We start from the raw sequence: 6,287 nt of genomic DNA on the forward strand, positions 1-6,287 counted from the left end.
TATATATATATATATAAATAATGTTTTATTGAAATGAGTCAAGCATGTCGTTCTTGAATTTAGATTTTAAAGAAATCAGGATTAAATTTGACCGGTCATAAGTCGTCAAAAAATTTCACACATAAAAGGGTGATTGGAACTTAGAGCTAAATTTGAATTTCGAGTTGGATAGAGTTATATCCGATAATAAATATTGATGACCACTATAGTCTAACAAATATTACCTGAATTTGATCTCCTGAACCCTCTACTTCAAGCAAGATAAAAACACTAATTTTTCTGAGCCTGATTGAGACAAGTCAATGAGGTGAGGCATCCATTCTATAAGTCTATTAGCAAGAAGTTTTTCAATGAAATTATTTTCGCCGCACACAGCTCACCTTGGCTTGTTGGTTGAGAGCTTATGCTTCCAACTAAGAGGTCTTAGATTCGAGTCTTTGTGTATGCGTTGTGTGTGTGAGTTTGCCTTAAATGGCCTAAATGTCCCAAAAAAAAAAAATATTTTCGCCTTGTTGATCATCTGCGAGGGTGTCATCGTCTGTTTGGAGTTATTTTTGGTTGGGTTCCTTCGATCTAAATTTGAAGGTAAATCTTCCTCTCTATCATATTTTAAGAAACTCTAGGTTAAATTTAAGTTAATTTTTTGTATAGATGGTTGATGTTTTATTAATAAAATTTATGTATCTATTAAATATTTCTAACTTTATTTGTTAAGTGAAATTATATCTACTATTTTTATTTTAAATGCAATGTATATGCCAATACTTGAAGCCAAAGACCTTGGATGTATAATAGACTTTACTTGGGCGCAAAGGAATAACAAATGGTCAAAGAAGTTGAATAATTCGTTTAAGTAGCTTCTCAATAGCTTTTATTTTATTTTGTATTTGAAGGAGTACCTTAAACATGATGATGTCGCATTTGATTTATATTGTAAAAGATCCTATCATATTATTGCTTTTGAACATCACATAAAGAGTAAGCCACATTTCGACTCTCAGCGAAACTTCAATAAGTTCATGAACAAAAATCCTGGTGATATAAAGATATGATCTTAGATGCAACTTGCATGTAATTTACATAATATATAGAATAATCTCTTAACATATAAGTCCATAAGTTTTATGCTTTATTGCATACAACTCAACTATTTTGGGATGATTGCATCACTCAGTCTAGGTTGGCAATTGTAGTTAGGACGCTTAACATTTAAATAGGTATAATATATTGTGGGATTATTTCAACCAACTTGTTGAACTTTTGAAGGAAACTAATCTAACAAATAATGATATATAGAATGAATAAATTATTGCACAAATTAAGTTTGAGTGCACAAAAAATAGATTGTGCAATAATGATGGTATGTTATATTACAAAAATGATTTGACAGAAACTGCATAGAAGCATTACAATGTATCTTGATTCTAAAGAAGTGAAAGGATGCCTTATAAGGTTTCAGTTGTTACCCCGGCTTCTCTGTTGCCCCTATCTGCTGTGAATTTACTTGTTGATCATTTGCCTTCCCCTTCCTTGTTGCTAATGTTACGGGTAGTCCTAATGTTGCTAATGTTGATCCGTCATTTGTTGTTGGTAACTTGGTTCCTATCTTAGATTTTGAACAAAATTGCCAGGTGTTGGCTGACATAGAGTTAGGTGTTTGTGTTGTTAATATTAGTGGTAATGAATTTTTTAAAGGCAATTATTGTGCGGATGTTGAGGCTAATTCAAGTGTTAGATCTGGGGATGGTAGCCCTTTTGGTATGGATGTGGTTGTCTCAGGTTTATCCAGGCTCTACTCGTACTGTGAATTGTGTGGATATTTCTATTTCTATTATGTCTAACACCAAATTAAAAGCTCATCTGGATTGGTCTTCAAATAAATCAGTTTTGGTTCAAAAAGATTGGCTGGATATGGATGAGGAACTCCACTTCTTGCGAGGTTGTTGCGAATGATATATGTGACAACGTGGATGATGAATTTATTCTCTTTGGTGGTGGAAAAAATGTAAAAGTAAATCTAAAAAGAAATAGCTTTTGGGTTGCCATCTTCGTTTCGTTTGTTATGGGTTTTCTTGCGCTTTGGACAATGATGAGGCAGCTCTTTGCTTATAACCTTGTTGGCCATGGCTTGTTGGCAACCATGGTGGTAAGCCTTTGCTTGGTGGTTTCCTTGGCTGCTGATCTTATGTGTTTGTCACCAATGGATGGCTTGTGCTTGGCTGCGGTGTCGTTGCGGGGAGCTGCTAACCTGAGTCTGCTATTGGATCTCCTTCTACATCCTTAACTATCTTTTCTTGTTCTGCTTTTGATTTCTAGGCCTTTATCTGATGTACTTTTATTTTCGGATCATCTTGTATTGCTTTCTACCTTTTTTGGAATTAAAAAAAAACTCACTTAAATATTAAAAGATTTCTCTATTGTCAAAAGATTTACTGTGATCATTTGATGGAATGCGCTGAATTTTGGGTATGTTTATCGGATATGTCACTCTTAAAAAACTTACAATAGGCCCCACTCTCTACATGAAGGGGAGTCATAGCTTGAGATTCAAGAGAGTTTAGAGGTATATAGAGTCCTTGATCTCTATCCGAGCATCATTGTTGTTGGAGCATAGATTGAACGTACGCCACCATCAAACCATCGCTCGACCAACATCGTTGTACTCCTCGTTAAACTACGATTTTACGACCATCGTCATGGGACTGGTCCTCTGATTAGTTACACCTAACTTCAATTTTCCAATTAGCATCACTCGTATTCAATCCTCTGATCAATATTACTCGAATATTGTCATTTGATCATCATCGTCTGACTTTCCGAATACATTGACTCTTACGAAATTTCTTGCTCGCCATTACTAATAGAGTCGACGCTTGCCATCACCTATAGGGCCAATGCATACTGTCAACATTAATTACAACTTTCAACTTCAAAATCATAATTTATACTAAACTTCATGGTCTTTAGTATCCTCTCAAAGGATAACAATCAAACAAATATTAAATGAACTCTTAAAGACAACTCCTATGCTACAAAGCTCTTTTAACTTTCATCACAAATTCTATATTTTATAGTTTAAATCTACTATACTCTATCATCATTCTCAAAAATGAGAAAGTACATCATTTATATTCGATGATATATATGATGAAATTATTTCAACTTGATTAAACCTCATAATTGCTGCATAAAATTAAGATCAACAAGACAGTTTTAATCTTTTATTATTTTTTCTATTAAAAAATTTTGTAGATTTAAAATTTTCCGGCCATCCATTGCGAAGCAGGCAAGCACTAAATGTAATAGTTGTTCTCCTAAATTAAATAAATATTTTACTCTATCTTAAATTGCAGTTATATTAATTAAAATACAACACCGGAATAAAATAATAATTATGTAATCATCTTTAAAAACCTAAAAAAATTAAACAGCGAGAGACCGCGAGCGGGAAATCCAATTCACGAGCGGAAAATTCAAACCTTGATCGGGAAATCCAAATCGCGAGAGATCGCGATTGGGAAATTGGAATTGCAAGCGGGACGACGACGGACGAGCTCGGATGACGCCTTCTGAAGACGGCGGACGCGACAACATGCTCTGGATGACGACAAACCTTTGCTCGATGACGGCGGATCTCTGCTCGACGACAGACGAGCTTTGGATGACGATGGACCTCCTCTCGACGACGTCAGATCTTTGCTCGACGACGGACGCGACTACATGGTCTGGATGACGACGGACCTCTGCTCAACGACGACGAATCTTTGGATGTCACGACGACGAACGACAGACGAGTTCTGGATGTCATTGACGACAGACCTTGAGATGACGGGCTCGACGAGGGACGGAACTTGGGACGACGAACACGATGACGGACTCGACTGTGGAGCTCGACGAGCAGCTCGACTTGAAGACAAGTCGAGCTCGAGCTCGGATTTTGAGCTCGACTAGAGTTCGTGCTCGAGCTCGAGCTCTGGTTTTGATAGTTGAGCTCGACTTGAAAACCCCTTGACTCGAGCTCAACTCGACTCGTTTGCATCCCTAATTCACACTCATCATATCTAGATAGTCGGAACCCTGTCGATAACTCTGACAGTCAATTATCCTATGCCACTTATTGAAAATTTTTTTAACTACATATTTCTTTTTTTTAGTATTTCCTTAAAATATATTACTACTTTTAAGAATTAAATTTAGGAAAATTCAAACTTCAATTACAGCAAATTTAGAGTCAAAGTGAACATTTTGATGATATCAGCACAATGACATAAAATATTGCAAAATCCGAGTATGAAGGAGCCTGGATTGAGCACATGAAGTCTAATAAAAAATTTTGAGATATTAAATGAAGGACTAAAAAATCTCCAAATGTCACATATTTATAGTCATACCAAGCGTCTCAACAAAAGAATTCAACTAGCTTAAAATCATATTATTTTGACATCATTAATGTACTTAAATATTAAAAGAATTTTTTATTATCAAAAGACTTACTATAGGTCATTTGATGGAATGTCCTAAATTTTGGGAATGTTTACATGACATGTCACTCTTAAAAAACTTATAATAGGCCCTATTCTCTGCATGAAGGGGAGACATGGCTTGAGATTCAAGAGAGCTTAGAGGTATAAAGAGTCCAAGATCTCTACATGAGCATCACTGTTGTTGGAGCATAGATTCAACAACACCTTCAAACGTTGTCTGACTAGCATCGTTGTATTCCTACCGTTCAACTATGATTCTACGACCATCATCATTAGACTATGACCCTCTGATCAGTGGCACCTGACTTCGATTTTCCAACTAGCATCACTCGACTCTAGTCATCTGACTACTATTACTCGAATATTATCATCTGATCATCATTGCCTGACTATCCGAATACACTGAATCTTACAAACCTTATTGCTCACCATCACTAATAGAGTTGATGCTTGTCATTACCTATAGGGGCGAGGCATACTGTCAACATTAATTATAACTTTCAATTTCAAGACCATAATCATTTATAATCAATGATATATACTGGTAAAATTATTTCAACTAGATTAGACAGTCTAGGGGTGTAAGTGAGCCGAGCCGGCTCGTGAGCCGGCTCGAACTCGACTCGTTAACGAGCTCGCGAGCACAGCAGAGAGATTCTAAAAGTATATTTTCTTAGAACCAAAAATCCATTAAAGTATATCCACATTAGCAGGTTAAAAAAAGCGTATGAAGCAAACTATCAGGCTGCAGTTGTATAATCGTAGCTTCTCCCGTCTCTTGGATTCATTAAAGTTGAATTGTATTTTTGAATGGTTGATTACCTGAATAAGTTTATGTTGTTGTAAATACTCTGTATGTCTAACCTTTATTTTTTTAATGACTAATGTAATATTCTAATGTGTATTATATCGATGTCAAAAAATAATCAATCAATTAGGCACAGCACTGCATTAAATATTAAAATGTTATATCTGGAAAAAATTAATATAAGGATTATATACCTTATTGATCATGTATAAAACCATATGTAAATATACAAATATTATATGGTAATAATTCATTAAAATAATTTAATATCATCAGGCTTCTAAAATTTATATATTGAAAAATTAATCTCAAATTCAAATTTAATTTTTACAAAGAAGTTTGGCATGTAAAATTTGTATAATAACATTTTAAACCATAAAGAAAATTTGGATAGGGATTATGAAACCAAACTTTGTAATGCATATGAGATTTCATAATCTTTTCATGAAGAAGTGTCAGCAATGCCTCGTCGTGGTGCGCTTCATCTCAATCTTGTTTTGGTAAATTGGATTCCCTATCTATGCAAGGAATCACACCTGGAGCATTGAAGAAAGCCTGAAAGAATTAAGCAAGATTAAGAAATTTCTTGTTTCTTCAGTGTTAACAATTTGAAAACAAAAATTTGATTCTCACCTCGTGTACATGTCAAAGGTTGCTTGGGAACACATCTCCCCAACAACAGACGATTCCATCTAGTGATGCTGTCATCGTTCACACCAAACCTTGAATCGAATTCATTGAATCAGAAATTTTCATGTTGATGGTCTGATTGAGAATGAAACAAGATAATAAAAACGACCATAATATGTACCATGCTGACAATAAACATGCTTTGTCAGTATTAAGTAGATAATTAATTGCAACAGTAGAATGATAAATAATCAAGTAATAAGGGGCTGTTGACTCTCTTGCCGTAAATTTAAAAATAGAGTCAACAGAATATATATATATACTATATATATATATTATATATATTATATATAATCTATATATAT

Source organism: Dendrobium catenatum, unplaced genomic scaffold (assembly GCF_001605985.2).
Source record: "Dendrobium catenatum unplaced genomic scaffold, ASM160598v2 fragScaff_scaffold_506, whole genome shotgun sequence".
NCBI lineage: Eukaryota > Viridiplantae > Streptophyta > Magnoliopsida > Asparagales > Orchidaceae > Dendrobium > Dendrobium catenatum.